This window comes from Bos indicus, chromosome 10 (genome assembly GCF_029378745.1).
Source record: "Bos indicus isolate NIAB-ARS_2022 breed Sahiwal x Tharparkar chromosome 10, NIAB-ARS_B.indTharparkar_mat_pri_1.0, whole genome shotgun sequence".
Classification (NCBI taxonomy): domain Eukaryota; kingdom Metazoa; phylum Chordata; class Mammalia; order Artiodactyla; family Bovidae; genus Bos; species Bos indicus.
The window spans coordinates 5593793-5613181 of record NC_091769.1 but is presented as its reverse complement, the minus strand read 5'-3'; the positions used below and the strand labels follow the sequence as shown (position 1 = coordinate 5613181).

Genomic DNA, 19389 nt, shown 5'->3' with positions numbered 1-19389 from the left:
AAAAATTCACCTTAATTAAAAAGATCCTGCCCTTGACTGCAGCATTTTACAGATGACGAAAGCACTTCCGTATATGTGATCTCGATTGATCTTCTGATAATTCCAAGTGTTCAAAGAGTTGGTTTTGAGCCCCCACTAGATATCCAGAGACACCAGCTCAGGGAGGAAGCCAGACCACAGTTCTTAGCCCCTCTCAGAGTCTCCCACATTTCCTCCTTCCACTCTTCAAGGATTCTGCTTGATTAGCATTACAAGCAGGTCTTTGGCTAAGCCCAGCCCTGCACAATCTGGCCTTGGGTGAAAATTTCACTGCAACCAGCTTTGCTGGAATACTTCCCTTCAAGCTTACATTGGCTCTTCAAGGAACTTTTCATCTCCCCACCTGAAAATACCTTGAAGATACTCTGAAAGCTCCTGTCTCGAGGGTTTTCTCAGTAAAACCCTTTCCAGCCTCCTCCCCTTAGGGTGGGAGCCACCTCACATCCTATTTTAAGGAGAAGTGACTGGTAAACAGAGGGCAGGAGCTGGAGAGGGCAGGACCAGAGTCAAAGCCGCTCTTGTCTGGAGCTGAGATGGAGTCCACCTGCCCGCCAGATGTGACGTCCAGCATCTGAGATGGGGAAGGGATGGGAAGTTAGAGATGGTGGAAATAAGGACAAAACACCATCTCCAGCAGCCACTTGGCTATCTTTTGGAGAACATTTGCATGGGAGGAACGTAGGTGGACAGGAGCCAGGGACTGCCAGTGCTTCTCACAACGAACCACTGTCCCTAATCCTGCTGAATTCAGCCACATGGTGGGAGAGGGCAGGAGAGGGGATGGTGAGCCATGTGCAGACCAGCGCCTGCAGAGCAGCAGGGGCAGAGGCAGGGTGTGGTTTCCTGAGTCATCCGAGGAGACGTGTTTTCCTCCAGAATCCCCAGCTTGGACTCTTTCCAACGTGTGCCCCAGCATCCCTGGCCCAGCCAAGGGTGTGCTTTTGCTGTTGTTCATGCCACAGAAAAATTCAGGACAAGAGAAAACACAATTTGTGACTGAGCTGCAGGGAAGGGGTGGGTCCATTCTGCAAACATGATCTCCCTAGCTCAGTCCTTCCCAAGTGCCGGATCCCAAGCGCCTCAGACCAGATCCAGGACCTGTAATAGCTGCTTAGAAAGCACTTGTTTACAGAGGAAAGAAGGAGAAGAAAACAGAAAGACCACCTTTTTCTGTTCGGTCATCCTTTCCCTTTGTGTTTGTCGCAGGCTATGAAATGTGTGAATTTCAAGTATATATTCTCTTACTCCTTTGCAAAAGCCACCAGAACTGAGCTTTTAACTAGAGATTTTGTGCCTTAAACAAGTTTAAAATATTTTCGCAGAGAGTGCAATGGATAAACCCTTCAGTTCAGTTCAGTTCAGTCGATCAGTCGTGTCCGACTCTTTGCAAACCCATGAATCGCAGCACACCAGGCCTCCTTGTCCATCACCAATTCCCAGAGTTCACTCAGACTCACGTCCATCGAGTCAGTGATGCCATCCAGCCATCTCATCCTCTGTCGTCCCCTTCTCCTCCTGCCCCCAATCTCTCCCAGCATCAGTCTTTTCCAATGAGTCAACTCTTCACATGAGGTGGCCAAAGTATTGGAGTTTCAGCTTTAGCATCAGTCCTTCCAAAGAAATCCCAGGGCTGATCTCATTTAGAATGGACTGGTTGGATCTCCTTGCAGTCCAAGGGACTCTCAAGAGTCTTCTCCAACACCACAGTTCAAAAGCATCAGTTCTTTGGTACTCAGCTTTCTTCACAGTCCAACTCTCACATCCATACATGACTACTGGAAAAACCATAGCCTTGACTAGATGGACCTTTGTTGGCAAAGTAATGTCTCTGCTTTTCAATATGCTATCTAGGTTGGTCATAACTTTTCTTCCAAGGAGTAAGCGTCTTTTAATTTCATGGCTGCAGTCACCACCTGCAGTGATTTTGGAGCCCCCCAAAATAAAGTCTGTCACTGTTTCCACTGTTTCCCCAGCTATTTCCCATGAAGTGATGGGACCAGACGCCACAATCTTCATTTTCTGAATGTTGAGCTTTAAGCCAACTTTTTGACTCTCCTCTTTCACTTTCATCAAGAGGCTTTTTAGTTCCTCTTCACTTTCTGCCATAAGGGCGGTGTCATCTGCATATGTGAGGTGATTGATATTTCTCCTGGCAATCTTGATTCCAGCTTGTGCTTCTTCCAGCCCAGCGTTTCTCATGATGTACTCTGCATATAAGTTAAATAAGCAGGGTGACAATATACAGCCTTGATGAACTCCTTTTCCTATTTGGAACCAGTCTGTTGTTCCATGTCCAGTTCTAACTGTTGCTTCCTGAGCTGCATACAGATTTCTCAGGAGGCAGGTGAGGTGGTCTGATATTCCCATCTCCTGAAGAATTTTCCACAGTTTCTTGTGATCCACACAGTCAAAGTCTTTGGCATAGTCAATAAAGCAGAAATAGATGTTTTTCTGGAACTCTCTTGCTTTTTCGATGATCTAGCAGATGTTGGCAATTTGATCTCTGGTTCCTCTGCCTTTTCTAAAGCCAGCTTGAACATCTGGAATTTCACAGTTCACGTATTGCTGAAACCTTAAGAAATGCTAAAATTTCCAGCCCTTTGAGGCGTAACTCTTAGAAACATTTACTTAAAAGGGCAAGAAATTCTTAAAAGGGAAAGAAATTTCTAATGAATTAATGGATCCAGGACTTCCTCGTCAGTGTCTGCTCATTTAAAAAGAGAAGTCGTCTTGCAAAAGAAAGGAAAAAGGATCAATTGTCATACTGACTCAGCCTCAACTGGATCCAGACAGCACGGAGCAGGAAATGCAGGAGGCTGAGTACCATGTTACTCATGCCAGCAGGCTGCAGTCAGCAAACGGAGTGGGAGACAGGGGTGAGGGGGGTGGGGGGCAGAGTGAGGAGATGCAACATGAAAAATGAGCATGTTTCCTCGAAAACAAAAAGTTGCTTTTAAAAGCACAGAGAGAGAGAGAGCAGGAAAGCCTTAGACGGGTTCTAGGATAGCTCATCGTCCGATGGTTATGGTGTGATCCATGCCATACTCGAAGCCCATTAGAGCATGCGTGGCTTCTGCTCTCCTGCTGTGTTTGGTTGCTTGCTTGTTTTGCCACACCATGTGGTTTGTGGGATCTTAGATCCCAAAGCAGGGGTCAAAACCACACCCACAACAGTGAAAGCCCAAGTCTTAGCCACTGAACCTCCAGGGAATTCCCATAGCACGTGTTTTTAAAGAAGGAACAGAGAGGCAGTCACTCACAAAGAGAGCAACACTCATGTCTTTAGGGACTGGAAAAATCTTAGCTATTACAGTGATATATGGTCTCTAAAGGCCTGCAGTATATAAAGAAATATACAATTCATCTGTGGTATTCAAATTTCGTGGAGCGAGATGGGAAGCGTTGTGATTGGTGGGGGGAGGTCTTAAACAAGAGGGCCATGATAAAAAAAAAAAAGGTTTGAAAACACACTAATTGTGAAGTATACCTATGTGAGGCAACAGGAAATAATGACAATGCAGTGAGTATCTGATGAAGTATTAATTGATATTAAGTGATAATGGTATTGTGTTTACATTTTTAGAATCCTTATCTTTCAGAGAGAACAGCTGACAGAGTGACCGATAAAAAGAGAATAGGAGAGACAAAGACAGAGGTCAGGCACCCGGGATAACGGGAAAGAGTCTCATTGGTGTTTCTCAGAGCAGAACAACGTCTTTGTTGTATTTGGGGACCCGCCAAGTAGTGGGCCATGGATCAAAGTCAGTCCATAGTATGTTTTATTTGACTCTAGCAGTGTTTTAAAATTATTTGAGCCAACATTTTCAAATAAGGGATTTCACTTCCCGTTTCCAGCTTCTTTTGAGGAACCAGACTCTGGTATTTGGACCTGAGCCCTTAAACAGAGCCTCTGTTCTTCTGGAAAAGCCACCGCAGATCATACTGGAAATACCCATGCTCACAGTCTCTTCCCTTCCTGTCTTTCCCTTCCCTGCCTGCCCTCAGTGTATGGAAATCATATCAGGAGCAATGGCCACTGACCCCTGTTCATCAAAGGCAGGCCAGGCGGAATTTGGTCTCAATCAAAGCAGGAGGTAGGTGCTAGATCATCTTTATTTTACAGATGATGACAAAGGCTCAGAGAGGTTCAGCAACTCACTCAAGGACACACAGCTGTATAAAACTTCTCCTCTGATTCCAAAGCCTGTGCTCTCATTTGTCATCCCAGCTGCTGCCTCTTTCAGGTCACACAACACACCAGCTCAGTCTCCCAGACCCTTGGGCAGTCCTGCTCTGAGGTGGGAAGGCGGGGGTCACTCCAGCTCCCCCAAGGACCTGACCCCAGCCTAGTTGGCTCCCGGGCACGAGTGCACCTACCGTATTTGACACCCAGAGTGGATCAGTTTTCGCATTTTTTCCCTCTCTATGAGGGACGTATTCCGTTATAATAATCTGAAATAAAATAATATTGTAAGTGAAATTTGTGGAGCCCTATTCTGAGGTCATCAGGAAGGCAATGGCACCCCACTCCAGTACTCTTGCCTGGAAAATCCCATGGGTGGATAAGCCTGGTGGGCTGCAGTCCATGGGGTCGCTAGGAGTCAGACATGACTGAGGCTACTTAGCAGCAGCAGCAGCATTCTGAGGTCGTAGGGCAATGTTTCCAGAATAAGCCCAGCTCCATAGCATCCGTTGCCATGAGCCATTTTGTTTGACACGAACCATCCTGTCCCTAACCAGCCAGCTCCCATCCCCGCATAAGGCAAGGTGGGCACCAAGAGACCTCTGACCAGTGACTTAACGCCACCCTTCCCCATAGGAGTTTTCTTTGTCTTGAGACTATGAAGACTGGCGGCCAGCCCATGAAAGGGGCCAGCCCTCCCTGGGCTGTCAGGAAGTCGGCCTGCTGTCTCTGCAGTGCGCCCTCACTACCCTTTGTGCTCAATAAATTCTTTCTCTTCTAAAATACTCTGCGTCTGGAAATTCTTTTCCAGCCTGAGCTTGGACTGCCTCAACATAATTGACATATTTCATGTATAAGCTGAAATTTGCACTATCAAAAGAAAATATTACACCTCACAGTTGGTATTTCATTCCACTGTTTTAAATTTTAAACATAAATATAAGCTCTAAGTAGCCACTTGGAATGAAGAAATTGAAGAAACTCAAGTTCAGTTTCTTAGTCTTTGGGGTTACTGTGCTTTTACTTATTTCAAATCTAATGCCCAAAAATGGATACACAGCAACATTAACCCCTCCCGAAGTGAACTTGACCAATTCCAAATCGTTATGAACTTATTTTCCAAACAAGAGCTTAAAGCTGAGCCTGAGTGTATGGGGAGTTCTCAGAATTAATTTGCATGTAGAATGATACATTTTTAAAGAATATATAATAAAAATGTGCTAATAGGAAGCCGACATGTATTATTAAAACTCTTAACAAGGACAAAGCCAAGTACCTAGAACTTACATCAACAAATGTATTTTTAGGGAATAATATTTTACCACTAACTCTGTCTAGTCAAGGCTATGGTTTTTCCAGTGGTCATGTATGGATGTGAGAGTTGGACTGTGAAGAAAGCTGAGTGCCGAAGAATTGATGCTTTTGAACTGTGGTGTTGGAGAAGACTCTTGAGAGTCCCTTGGACTGCAAGGAGACCCAACCAGTCCATTCTGAAGGAGATCAGTCCTGGGTGTTCTTTGGAAGGAATGATGCTAAAGCTGAAACTCCAGTACTTTGGCCACCTCATGCGAAGAGTTGACTCATGGGAAAAGACTCTGATGCTGGGAGGGATTGGGAGCAGGAGGAAAAGGGGACGACAGAAGATGAGATGGCTGGGTGACATCACTGACTCGATGGACATGAGTCTGAGTGAACTTTGGAAGATGGTGATGGACAGGGAGGCCTGGCGTGCTGCGATTCATGGGATCGCAAAGAGTCGGACACGACTGAGCGACTGAACTGAACTGAAGTAAACATTATTTAGAATGACAGCCATAAGGTGATAATAAGGTCATTGTCCAATTCTCAGACAATGTACTCCTTATCGCCTGCCTGGTCACCCTGTGTGCTCAGCCCCTCCAGGATACCCTCTCCTGAGTCCAGGAGGGACCCGGGGGGCTGCCCCCTGAAGTAACAGAATGGGGGCAGAAATCTGTTGTCAAATTTGGTACCTCAAGTGAAAGTTCTTTATAAACCAGGCAGTGTACAAAACTCATCAGTATTCTCAGCTTGTGCTTCTGAAAGGCACAAGCATTTCAGAAGACTCTAGCATAGTTTGAAGGGGCATAGCTGCTGTTTACTGGGCGCTGGGCTCTAAACTCGGGGGACTCCCCCAACCTCTTCCTCGAGTTTGAGAATTTGTCAGAACAACTCTTGTGCCCATGTGCTCAGTCATGTCTGACTCTTTGTGACCCCATGCACAATAGCCCGCCAGACTCTGTCCATGGGATTTCCCAGGCAAGAATACTGGAGTGGGTTGCCATTTCCTCCTTTGGGGAATCTTCCTGGCCCAGGAATCGAACCCCCCTCTCTTAACCTCACGTATTGGCAGGCGGATTCTTTACCACTAGCACCACCTGAGAGGCTTATAGACTTCAGGAAAGTGCTTTACTGACTAGTTCCAGCTCACCTGAAAAAGATACACCTCAGGATCAGACAGATGGACAAGGTCCATGGAAAAAGGGCTGAGGGAGGGGCCGGGGGCTTCTGCGGTCTGTCTGGACACTCTACCCTCCAAGCTCCTCGATGTGTTCACCCACTCAGAACTCTGCTGTTCAGGGGATTTTATGGAGGTCTCATTGCACAGGCATTAAATTATTGGCCATTAGTAATTAACTCAGTCTTCAGCCCGTCAGCCTTCCCCAGAGGTTAAGGGAGAAGCTGAATGTTCAAACCCTTTAAATCGCGTTCTGGTCTTTTAGCAACCAGCCTCTTCCTGAAGCTATTTAGGCACCCCAAGACAGCAGTCATTACATATAAAAGACAACCTTGTTAATGAAATAGAGTTGATTTGCAACATTATGTTAGTTTCAGATGTACAGTATGATGACTAGGGTTTTGCTTTTTTTTTTTTTTTACACATTATATTCCATTACAGATTATTACAAGGTAAACTCTGGGAGTTGGTGATGGACAGGGAGGCCTGGCGTGCTGCAGTCCATGGGGTCGCAAAGAGTGGGACACGACTGAGCGACTGAACTGAACTGAACTGTAGAGCACGGGTATAATTCCCTGTGCCATACAGTAAATCCTTGTTGCTTATCTTTTTTTATGTATTGTCGAGACCAGCTCGACAAGCAGGGTTTCTGAAAGTGCGATACGGCAAGAGAATGAGAAACGAGACACAAGAATTCAGAAAAAAGCGAGGATCAGGGGACCAACACCGCCCAAGGTGAAGGTGCCGAGCCTGAATCCAAGCCAGCTTTATTATACTTTCAGCCGTGAATGAAAGAATATGCGGGGAGTTAAACTGTAACTCACGTGGCCTTCAGGGCCAAAGAACAAAATGATCAATAACCATTGAGTAATTAGGAAACAGTAATCAATAACAAATCGGTAACGAAGACTAATATTCTTATCTATAGATTTTCCACCAGATACGTAAAACCTGTGACTCTGAGACGCCAGTTGAGAAACAGTCTGGGCTTGGAACCGACCCCAGGATCATATCTTGTTTTCAAAGTTATGAACTGTTTCCTCTGGACTTGTTCCAAGAGTCTCATGCCTTATAGCATCCAGTTTATCAATAAACTTATTGATAAAGTTTAACATTTATCAATTATAAATAATTGATTATAAACTTCTTTTGCGGCCCTTGCCGGGGTCTGCCTTTCTTTTATTCTCCGTCTCCTACAATGTATAGTGGTTTGTATCTGATAACCCCATACTCCTGATTTGTCTCTCCCCCACTTCACTGTCCCCTTTGGTGACTGTAAGTTTGTTTTCTCTGTTTTTGTATATATACTCATCTGTATTATTAAAAACATTTTTGCCACTCCAAAATGTTCCAAGGGTTCTGTGGTGGGAACCAGGGACAAAGTGCAAATATATAGTTGTCACAATCGGCCACCTGGCATATACCATCCCATTTAATATCTTCCTCATGATAATTCTGGCAGGTGGATACCGCCATCTCCATTTTGATGATTAGGAAACGGAGGCTCAGAGATGTTAGTAAACTGGCCCAAGGCATCACAGCCAAGCCAGGATGCCAATCCAAGCCCTGGGCATTTCCAAGCCTTCTGGATCCAAAGAAAGGAGGGCTTTACCCCACTTGGCGTGGGGCGAAAAGGAGACAGATCCTGTCTGCGCATTGCCCTGAAGCCAGGGACGTGAGAATCCAGTCCCACTGACGGAGTGGGGCCTGTTGACCATCAGGGAGAAGTCACCGGGAAACTTGAGCAACAAGGAGGGAAGATGGGTGTGCTTGCCTGTTCTTGCTTATTTAAGAGACGTGTTGGCAGCTGAGTGAAAGAGGGATCAAAGCGACCTTGTGCTTTGGGGCATGCAGCCAGACCTCTGCCAGACCAAGTTAGAATGTGCCTTGGGAGTCCAGCTGGCAAACTACGAGGCAGATAGACCAAGTAATCAGCCCTGGGGAGACAGAGCGACAGGGGGCACATGTGCACCCCTATTTCAGGCTTTGAAAGCTAAAGCCGAGAGAGGCAAAAATGACTTGACCAAGGTCATGTAGGCCCCAAGTACCTGAGTCAGGCGCTGAACCCCCGTCCACGTGACTGCATGGTCAGTGATGTGTCCACAGCCTGGGGCTGACCCAGAAGGAAAGGAGGGCTCCGGGGTCCAGATTTCTTCCTCGGAAGCCACAGACTCTTATCTCTCACAGCAAGAAGTTCCCACAGCAGTGATGGCTCTGCAGCCGCTGCCTACGACTTTTTCTATTCTGAGTGCAGGGTATGCAATTAGCATAAATCTGAATACATTTCTCATTTTTAACAGGAAATAGAAATACATGAGGAAAGAGATTTAAAAGCTCATGTTAACTAGTGAAGCTTTGTGTCATCCCTCTTGAGATTCTACCTTACTTTCCTCCTTCTGCCTAAGGAGCCCATTCTCAACAGTTACCCTGTAACAGACTCCTCTTTATGCTCAAGGCCCAGCTGAAAGGTCCTGTCTGTGGTAGAGTTTTTTGGAGCCTCCAGGGCAGAGTTGATGGCTTTTCTCCTCACACCTCGCTGGACTGTGATAGCCTCCTCACACCCTATCTCTCTGTCTTCACTACCTGAGGTTGCCTCAAGTCCATGTACCTCAGGGGATTGGCTTGACTGAAAAGCTCTAGAAAGTTCTCTTAGTGCTGCAGGTGCCTTGACGCTCTGTCTGCAATGCCCAGCTTCAAACAGAGGAACCCCACACCCCAAAAGCTGTCAGGCTGACTTCAGACCTGTTTGCACAACTTCCCTCTGACTTTGTGGCGTGCTCTGAGAGTCTGTCAAGCTCAAAGCTGCTCTCTACCAAAGCAGCAAGGACACAGTTCTGTCTCAACACCAGGCCAGTGGTTAGCTCTAAAGGGCCTGCCACAGAGTCCCCAGTTACCCTGAATATGCCCCGAATATAACTCAGATTGGCAGATCCCTGGAGATCCCTGGGCCTCCGGGGATCTGAGCTGGGCCTACTCTTGGATATTTAAATAAAAATAGCCCACACCCCACATCTTAGATAGCTACATTTCTTCTAGGCAGCCTTTGCTCTTATCTCTGGTTTCCTCTGCATTCTCACCCTCCACGCTGTCTTTGCCTCCCTGCACCACCCCATGCTGGCTGGACTCAGGCCTGATTGCTTCACTGCCCCCAAATTACCACAAACACAAGGTTCTGTGTGTAACAGATTTCCACTCAAAGTTTAGGAGGCGGGAAGGTTGGTTATTGCACCTCACTCGGTGCAGGTCACAGCTTTAACTTGAATATCATCTTCAAACCCCACCAAGAGGAGTCCTTCACTGGCCACTTGGAGCCTTTGAAACCAGGTGCTTGCTTCTTGATATTTTCCAGGTCTTTTCCTTCCAAGGCAGCCCCTCAGGCCCTCATTTTCCATTTTAAATCTCCCCTCAACTAGGAGACTTCAGCTCTCTACTCCCTACTCTGTTAGAGGCTCGGGGAACACTCACAGGCCATCCAAGGGCCCTCCACACCTGGTGACCGTCCTTGAGCTGCATGGAGAGTCTGCAAGGCATTGATTTAACCTTTCCCCTTCCTGTGACCAAATTCCAGGTCAGGGGTCTTATCTAGGAACAAAGGAAATCCCAGGGCTTATATGTTGCTATTTTTCTTTCCGGTTCATCTCACCAGTCCCATTTTTTCCCAGGATCCAGGATGGATGATGAAAGAGAGAAGAAATGAATGGATGGATGATGACACAGCACACAAATCAAGAGGAGGGCAGGAGGGAGCATGGGGGCACTTTGGAGTTGGCTGTGAAAGTACTGATAACCACACATTCCTGGAAGGGTCCAGTCCTGTGGAAAAGCACCTGTCTCTCTGATATGGATCAGATCATCTAAATGGTCATTGTGGTCAATGGTATTTGCTCCTGTCCTGCACCGCATGAACGGAACATACATCCTTAACCCATGGACTTGGACTTGGCCGTGTGACTTGCTTTGACCAATGGAACCTGAGTGGAGTGGACAGTGTGGCCATCCTAAGCCGAGAATTTAAGATGCATTGCCTGTTTGTGTCCTTGCTTTCTCACTTTCAGTGTTGGCTGTGAGAAGAACTTATTCTGGGAAGACCTAGAATTGGAAACACATGGGGGAGATTTGAATCCAAACCCAGCTGAGTCACAGCTGACCTAAAGATCAGAGAGTGAAATATAACCATTAATTGGTTGCAAGCCACTGAGTGTGGGGGGAGGTTGTTTGTCCCCAGTACACACTAACATGGACATCTAGTTCAACCTCTGCCCCAGTGCCTGGTTCTACCAACTGGAAAACAAGCCTCAGTTTACACACCTCCAGTGGTGGGGAGCTCACTACCTTACAAGGCTGCTTAAACCCATCTCTCGATAGTTAGATCCCAATCATTTCCTCCACTTGAGTTCACCTGTTAGTCCTAGCTCCTTCTGTTCTTCCTTCCTGGCCTCACAAAGCAAGACCACGCCGGTATAGCGGAGACTGTGTGGCAGAGACTGAAGCAGTGTGGTGTTGCAGCCCCACCCCCTACCTCCTTAGACCTCCCACTGTTCCTACACAACATGGTCCCCTGCACCTTCCCCTCTCCATCTGCTTGCCTCGCCTACTGTCCTCCACAAATGCAGTCTGGGACTGACAACTGCACGGTAGCCAGTTGGCCAGGCCCTCATTTCTATTGGTCTAGACAATTCCTTCCTGGGAGCTACCTGGTTAGAAGCAGACTCAAGCTGGACAGAGCCAGGGACAAATCCCAGACCTGCTGTGTCACCTTGAACACGCCACTTCATTCTTGGAACCTCAATTTTCTCATCTGTATAATGAGGACAAAACATGCCTCTACCTTATAAAAGCAGTAATATGCACCATACACACTTAGCCCAGTGCACAGAAAGCGCTCAGTCAGGTCGGTAGGTGCCCAACATGCTACTGGAGATCAGTGGAGAAATAACTCCAGAAAGAATGAAGGGATGGGACCAAAGCAAAAACAGTACCCAGTTGTGGACGTGACTGGTGATGGAAGTAAAGCCTGAAGCTGTAAAGAGCAATATTGCATAGGAACCTGGAATGTTAGGTCCATGAATCAAGGCAAATTGGAAGTGGTCAAACAGCAGATGGCAAGCATGAGCATCAACATTCTAGGAACCAGCAAACTAAAATGGGCTGGAATGGGTGAATTTAACTCAGATGACCCTTATATCTACTACTGTGGGCAAGAATCCCTTAGAAGAAATGGAGTAGCCATCATAGTCAACAAAAGAGTCCAAAATGCAGTACTTGGATGTGATCTCAAAAACGACAGAATGATCTCTGTTCATTTCCAAGGCAAACCATTCATTATCACAGTAATCCAAGTCTATGCACCGACCAGTAATGCTGAAGAAGCTGAGGTTGAATGGTTCTATGAAGACCTACAAAAGCTTCTAGAACCAACACCCGAAAAAGATGTCTTTTTCATTATAGGGGACTGGAATGCAAAAGTAGGAAGTCAAGAAATACCTAGAGTAAAAGGAAAATTTGGCCTTGGAGTATAGAATGAAGCAGGGCAAAGGCTTATAGAGTTTTGCCAAGACAATGCACTGGTCATAGTGCAAACATCATCTTCCAAAAACACAAGAGAAAACTCTACATGTAGACATCACCAAATGGCCAACACTGAAATCAGATTGATTATATTCTTTGCAGTCAAAGATGAAGAAGCTCTATGCAATCAGCAAAAACAAGACTGGGAGCTGACTGTGGCTCAGATCATGAACCCCTTATTGCCAAATTCAGACTTAAATTGAAGAAAGTAGGGAAAACCACTAGACCATTCAGGTATGACCTAAATCAAATCCCTTATGATTATACAGTGGAAGTGAGAAATAGATTCAAGGGATTAGATCTGATAGATACATTGCCTGAAGAACTATGGATTGAGGTTCATGATATTGTACAGGAGGCAGTGATCAAGACCATCCCCAAGAAAAAGAAATGCAAAAAGGCAAAATGGTTGTCTGAGGAGGGCTTACAAATAGCTGTGGAAAGAAGAGAAGCAAAAGGCAAAGGAGAAAAGGAAAGATATACCCATTTGAATGCAGAGTTCCAAAGAATAGCAAGGAGAGATAAGAAAGCCTTCCTCAGTGATCAGTCCAAAGCAATAAAGCAAAACAATAGAATGGGAAAGACTAGAGCTCTCTTCAAGAAAATTAGAGATACCAAAGGAACATCTCATGCAAAGATGGGCACAATAAAGGACAGAAATGGTAGGGACCTAACAGAAGCAGAAGATATTAAGAAAAGGTGGCAAGAATACACAGAAGAACTGTACAAAAAGTATCTTCATGACCCAGATAATCATGATGATGTGATCACTTACCTAGAGTCAGACATCCTGGAATGTGAAGTCAAGTGAAGCATCACTGTGAACAAAGCTAGTGGAAGTGATGGAATTTCAGTTGAATTATGTCATATCCTCAAAGATGATGCTGTGAAAGTGCTGCACTCAATATGCCAGCAAATTTGGAAACTCAACAGTGGCCACAGGACTGGAAAAGGTCAGTTTTCATTCCAATCCCAAAGAAAGGCAATGCCAAAGAATGCTCAAACTACCACACAATTGCACTCATCTTACACTCTACCAAAGCAATACTCAAAATTCTCCAAGCCAGGCTTCAACAATATGTGAACCATGAACTTCCAGATGTTCAAGCTGGATTTAGAAAAGACAGAGGAACCAGAGATCAAATTGCCAACATCTGCTGGATCACCAAAAAAGCAAGAGAGTTCCAGAAAAACATCTATTTCTGCTTTATTGACTATGCCAAAGCTTTTGACTGTATGGATCACAACAATTTGTGGAAAATACTTCAAGAAATGGCAATACCAGACCACCGCACCTGCCTCCTGAGAAATCTGTATGCAAGTCAAGAAGCAATAGTTAGAACTGGACATGGAACAACAGACTGGTTCCAAATGGGTAAAGGAGTATGTCAAGGCTGTATATTGTCACCCTGCTTATTTAACTTATATGCAGAGTACATCATGAGAAACCCTGGGCTGGATGAAACACAAGCTGGAATCAAGATTGCCAGGAGAAATATCAATAACCTCAGATATGCAGATGACACCACCCTCATGGCAGAAAGTGAAGAGGAACTAAAAAGCCTCTTTATGAAAGTGAAAGAGGAGAGTCAAAAAGTTGGCTTAAAGCTCAACATTCAGAAAACGAAGATTGTGGCATCTGGTCCCATCACTTCATGGGAAATAGATGGGGAAACAGTGGAAACAGTGGCAGACTTTATTTTGGGGGGCTCCAAAATCACTGCAGATAGTGACTGCAGCCATGAAATTAAAAGACACTTACTCCTTGGAAGGAAAGTTATGACCAACCTAGACAGCATATTGAAAAGCAGAGACATTACTTTGCCAACAAAGGTCCGTCTAGTCAAGGCTATGGTTATTCCAGTGGTCATGTATGGATGTGAGAGTTGGACTGTGAAGAAAGCTGAGCGCCAAAGAATTGATGCTTATAAACTGTGGTGTTGGAGAAGACTCTTGAGAGTCCCTTGGACTGCAAGGAGACCCAACCAGTCCCTCCTAAAGGAGATCAGTCCTGGGTGTTCATTGGAAGGACTGATGCTGAAGCTGAAACTCCAACACTTTGGCCACCTGATGCAAAGAACTGACTCATTGGAAAAAACCCTGATGCTGGGAAAGATTGAAGGCGGGAGGAGAAGGGGACGACAGAGGATAAAATGGTTGGATGGTATCACTGACTTAAAGAACATGAATTTGATTAAACTCCGGGAGTTGGTGATGGACAGGGAGGCCTGGCATGCTGCAGTCCACAGGGTCACAAAGAGCCTGACATGACTGTGGGACTGAACTGAACTGAACACTCTTTTGCAGAGATGTTTAACTTTGCATGAGCCAAGTGCTACCTCTCACCTTCCTCACCACATCCTGAGGGAGGAAGCAGAGGCAAAAGAATGAAAGAGCCTTTGGGGTCATGCAAACCGGTCTTGGATCCCACCCCTGTCTCTCACTGGTGTGCAACCGTGGGTCAACAAATTCACCTTCCATCTTGCATCTTTGGGATGTGAAAGGATTTTTTTAACAACTTTATTGGCATATAATTCACATACCATAGAATTTGCCCTTAAGGTATACCATTCAATAGCTTCCAGGGTATTCACAGAGCTTCATATCCATGACCACAATCAATTTTAGAACATCTTACATCAAAAAGAAACCCCACCCTCCTTAGCCATCAAGACCAATCCACCTGGATCTCCTGGCTACTACTAAGCTACTTAATGTCTCTGTAGGTTTGCGTGTTCACAGAAATGAATCCTGCCTTTTATGACTGGTTCATTTCCTTATATTAATGCTTTCAGGGTGCATCCCTGTCATATGGAGAATTTTTTTTTCAGTCAATCTGGACTTTTTCACATGCCACTTTCACTTCTAGAAATCAATAGTAACCCTATCAGCCCCCATGGATACTAAAGGCCATTATCTTCCATCCTTTCCCATTCAGTCCTTGTAGCAAACCTATGACAGGGCTTGGGATATCTTGCTGATGGGAAAAAGAGGCTCCTTAAGTGAGGATGCAAGGAATTCCTAGGAAGGATGCTCCCTGCTTGCCTACTTTGTAGTACTCTGACCGCAGCAGGCAGCATCTCCAGAGTCCCCAGATGATGCTCCAGCAGACTCATCTACAAAACCTCCCAGGCCCCGGACTCTGGGCTCTGGACCTCTGGCCCAGGGTTCCAAACCACACTGAGACATTATATGCTAACGTCTTTTACTGGGCTTTTATTGGTATTTTTAAATAGCCCAAGACTATAAAAAACCGGGGAAAGTTCAAAGGCATTGGATTTGGAATGATTTCTTGGGTTATGACACGAAAGGAACACACAACAAATGTCAAAATAGTTATATTGGACTATATCAAAATTTAAAACTGCACAGAGTGAAAAGACAGCATAATAGGAGAAAACTGTTACACATCTTGTATTGGCTAAGGGCTTAATATCAGAATACATGGAGAATTAATAGAACTCCACAACAACAACAAAACCAGCCCAGTTTAAAAAATGGGCAATGCGGGAGATCCCTGTAGAAGGGAAAGGCTACCCACTCCTCCCCAACTGGGAACCCATTTGGGTCTTCTTGGAATTTGCAGGAGTGTGGCCTTCGGGAAATTTGGAAGACTCTGGGCTCTTTTCATTCGTTCATTTATTCATTCACGTACTTCTTTTTATTTTATTTTATTTTTAAACTTTACATAATTGTATTAGTTTTGCCAAATATCAAAATGAATCCGCCACAGGTATACATGTGTTCCCCATCCTGAACCCTCCTCCCTCCTCCCTCCCCATACCATCCCTCTGGGTCGTCCCAGTGCACTAGCCCCAAGCATCCAGTATCGTGCATCAAACCTGGACTGGCTTCTGCTTTTAATTGTGGTTAAGATACACGTAGCATAAAATTGAACATCTTACCGTTTTAAACTGTACAGTTCGGCAGTATTAAGCACATTCACACGGTAGTGAAAAACAAACTTTGTACCCAGTCAACAACAACTCCCCATTTCTCCCTTTTCCAGCCCCTGGAAACCATCATTCTATTTTCTGTCTTAGGAATCTTACTGCTGCTGCTGCTGCTATGTCACTTCAGTCGTGTCCAACTCTGTGTGACCCCAGAGACGGCAGCCCACCAGGCTCCCCCGTCCCTGGGATTCTCCAGGCAAGAACACTGGAGTGGGTTGCCATTTCCTTCTCCAATGAAGGAAAGTGAAAAGTGAAAGTGAAGTCACTCAGTCGTGTCTGACTCCTAGCGACCCCATGGACTGCAGCCTACCCGGCTCCTCCGTCCACAGGATTTTCTAGGCAAAAGTACTGGAGAGGGGTGCCATTGACTACTCTTCCTCATTTAAGTGGAATCATACAGTATTTGTCTTTTTGTAACTGACTTATTCGGAGAAGGCAATGGCAACCCACTCCAGTACTCTTGCCTGGAAAATCCCATGGACGGAGGGGCCTGGTGGGCTGCAGTCCATGGAGTCACTAGGAGTCGGACACAACTGAGCGACTTCACTTTATTTTTTCACTTTCATGCATTGGAGAAGGAAATGGCAACCCACTCCAGTGTTCTTGCCTGGAGAATCCCAGGGACGGGGAAGCCTGGTGGGCTGCCGTCTATGGGGTCGCACAGAGTCAGACACAACTGAAGCGATTTAGCAGCAGCAGCAGCAGCAACTGACTTATTTCAATTAGTGTAATGTTTTCAAGGTTCATCCATGTTGTAGCACGTGTCAGAATTTCCTTTCCTTCTAAGGCTTGAATTCCCTTGTATGTATACACCACATTTTGCTTGTCTATCTATCCATCAGTAAACATCTGGGTTTCTTCCACCTTTTGGTTACTGTCAATATTGCTGCTATGATCTTGACTGTATCAATCTTTCTTTGAGGTCCTGCTCTCAGTTCCTGTGGGTACACACTCATAAGTGAATTTTTTTTTGGCCCAGGCCTGGGAAGACGGCACAGAGCTAGGGACAATAAGAGGATCCTCACACCTCCATTAGGACACAAAGCACTCACACTCGTTCATCGGATTCATTTTGCAGAATGCTGCTTAGGTGACAGTTTTACAGATAAGTAAAGAGGCTTGTTCAAGGTCACACAGCTAGTAGGCCAGAGAGTAAGTCCTCAAGCCCCCACTCCTTTTCCAGAAGTCCCCAGACGATGCTCCAGCAGACTCATCTACAAAACCTCCCAGGCCCCGGACTCTGGGCTCTGGACCTCTGGGCCAGGGTTCCAAACCACACTGAGACATTTATATGCTAACATCTTTTACTGGGCTTTTATTGGTATTTTTAAATAGCCCAAGACTATAAAACTCTTAAAACAGGGGAAAGTTCAATGGCATTGGATTTGGAATGATTTATTGGGTTATGACACGAAAGGAACACACAACAAATGTCAAAATAGTTATATTGGACTATATCAAAATTTAAAACTGCACAGAGTGAAAAGACAGCATAATAGGAGAAAACTGTTACACGTCTTGTATTGGCTAAGGGCTTAATATCAGAATACATGGAGAACTAATAGAACTCCACAATAACAACAAAACCAGCCCAGTTTAAAAAATGGGCAAAGGATTTGAACAGATATTCCTTCAAAGACGATAATTTAGAATGAAATCTTGCCATTTGCTACAGTATGAATGCACCTTGAGAATATTGTTCTACATGAAACAAGCCAGACAAAGACAAATATTATATTATTTCTTTTCCAAGCCTGTGCTCTTTCCTCAACCTCTCAGCAACGTGCCCCAGGGCCTGAGTGATGCTACCAGCTCTCTCAAAAAAGCTCTCAATATAATTTCTCCTCCCAGGCCTTCATCCTCCTCTTACGGAAAATGAAAGTTCCAGGGTTAAAATGTCTGCATGTCACTCATTCAGTCCTTCAGCAGGTAGCAGTGACAGCATTCTGGGCTCCGGGTACTTCCCTGGCCCCGTGGATGCAGCAGGAATCAGGTGGATCAGGCCCCTGGCTTCATGGAGCTCACAGACAATGAGCATGTAAACAAATGGGAGACCCCTAGAGTACAAGTGCCCCAAAAGACAAGGCCAAGGGTATTCTGGGGAAGACTGCATTTAAGGGCAGCGAGAGAAAGCAGGGCAGCTTCCCCCGTGTGTGTGTGTGTGCCTGTAGTCACTCGGTCATGTCTGACTCTGTGACCCCATGGACTATAGCCTTGCCAGGCTCCTCTGTCCGTGGGATTCTCCAGGCAAGAATCCTGGAGTGGGTTGCCATTCCCTTCTCCAGGGGAGGGCTTCCCTCACAGCTCAGTTGGTAAAGAATCCGCCTGTAATGCGGGAGACCCTGGTTTGATTCCTGGGTCCAGAAGATCTGCTGGAGAAGGGATAGACTACCCACTCCAGTATTCTGGCCTGGAGAATTCTGTGGACTCTATAGCCCAAGGGGTTGCAAAGAGGAGGACGCGACTGAGCAACTTTCACTTTCACTTTCCCCAGGGGATCTTCCCAACACAGGGATGGAACCTGGGTCTCCTGCATTGCAGGCAGATTCTTTACCACCTGAGCCACCAGGGAAGCCCTTAGTGGCTCAGCGGAAGCCTCCACTGGCTTAGTGGTAAAAATCTGCCTGCAATGCAGGAGACCTGGGTTCCATCCCCGGGTCTGGAAGATCCCCTGAAGACGAAATGGCTACCCACTCCAGTATCCTTGCCTGAGAATAAACAGCAACAACAGAGCAAGCAGGCCTCCTAGAAAAAAAGTGGCATTCCAGTTGAAAATTAGAAACTCAAAAGGAGCCAGCCATTAAAGAGCAGCAGAGAACACTCCAGGCCTAAATAATGCAAAAATGGGGGCATAAGTGTGAGGCTAGAGCTGGGGGGAGGCAGGAGGTAGGCGCCGAGGGCAGGAAGCCAGGGAGCCGGGTTCCGATTCCGTTCCGGTGAGGAGTGTCTTGAGGCAGTGACAAGAAGAAAAGAGCAGCCTGGCCCGGGTGTGCGCTGTGAACTCCAGAGCACTGTGCCCTTGTGAGCTGTGACACCCTCACTCTTCCGGGTCCCCTTTTGTGCCAAGTGAAGGGTCCGTCTCCCAGGTCTGGGTCCATCTTCCAGGAAGGGTCCGTCTTCCTTCAGGTCTGTCCTGATACTCTGGACAAATGGACACACCTAGGAGCTAA

At 45.9% G+C, this 19389-nt stretch overlaps 1 long non-coding RNA gene across 3 annotated transcripts in view; it reads right to left on the bottom strand.

The window, feature by feature from the left end:
• The window catches only part of LOC139185185 (uncharacterized), a 67465-nt gene extending 58568 nt beyond the window's left edge, over positions 1 to 8897 (bottom strand). For 2 of the 3 annotated variants that reach the window (XR_011568705.1, XR_011568706.1), the window contains exon 1: positions 11 to 8897. This is a non-coding gene — a long non-coding RNA (uncharacterized lncRNA). The remainder of the gene's footprint in view (positions 1 to 10) is intronic. The other variant, XR_011568708.1, reaches the window with a different exon arrangement.
• Positions 8898 to 19389: the final 10492 nt, after the last annotated feature.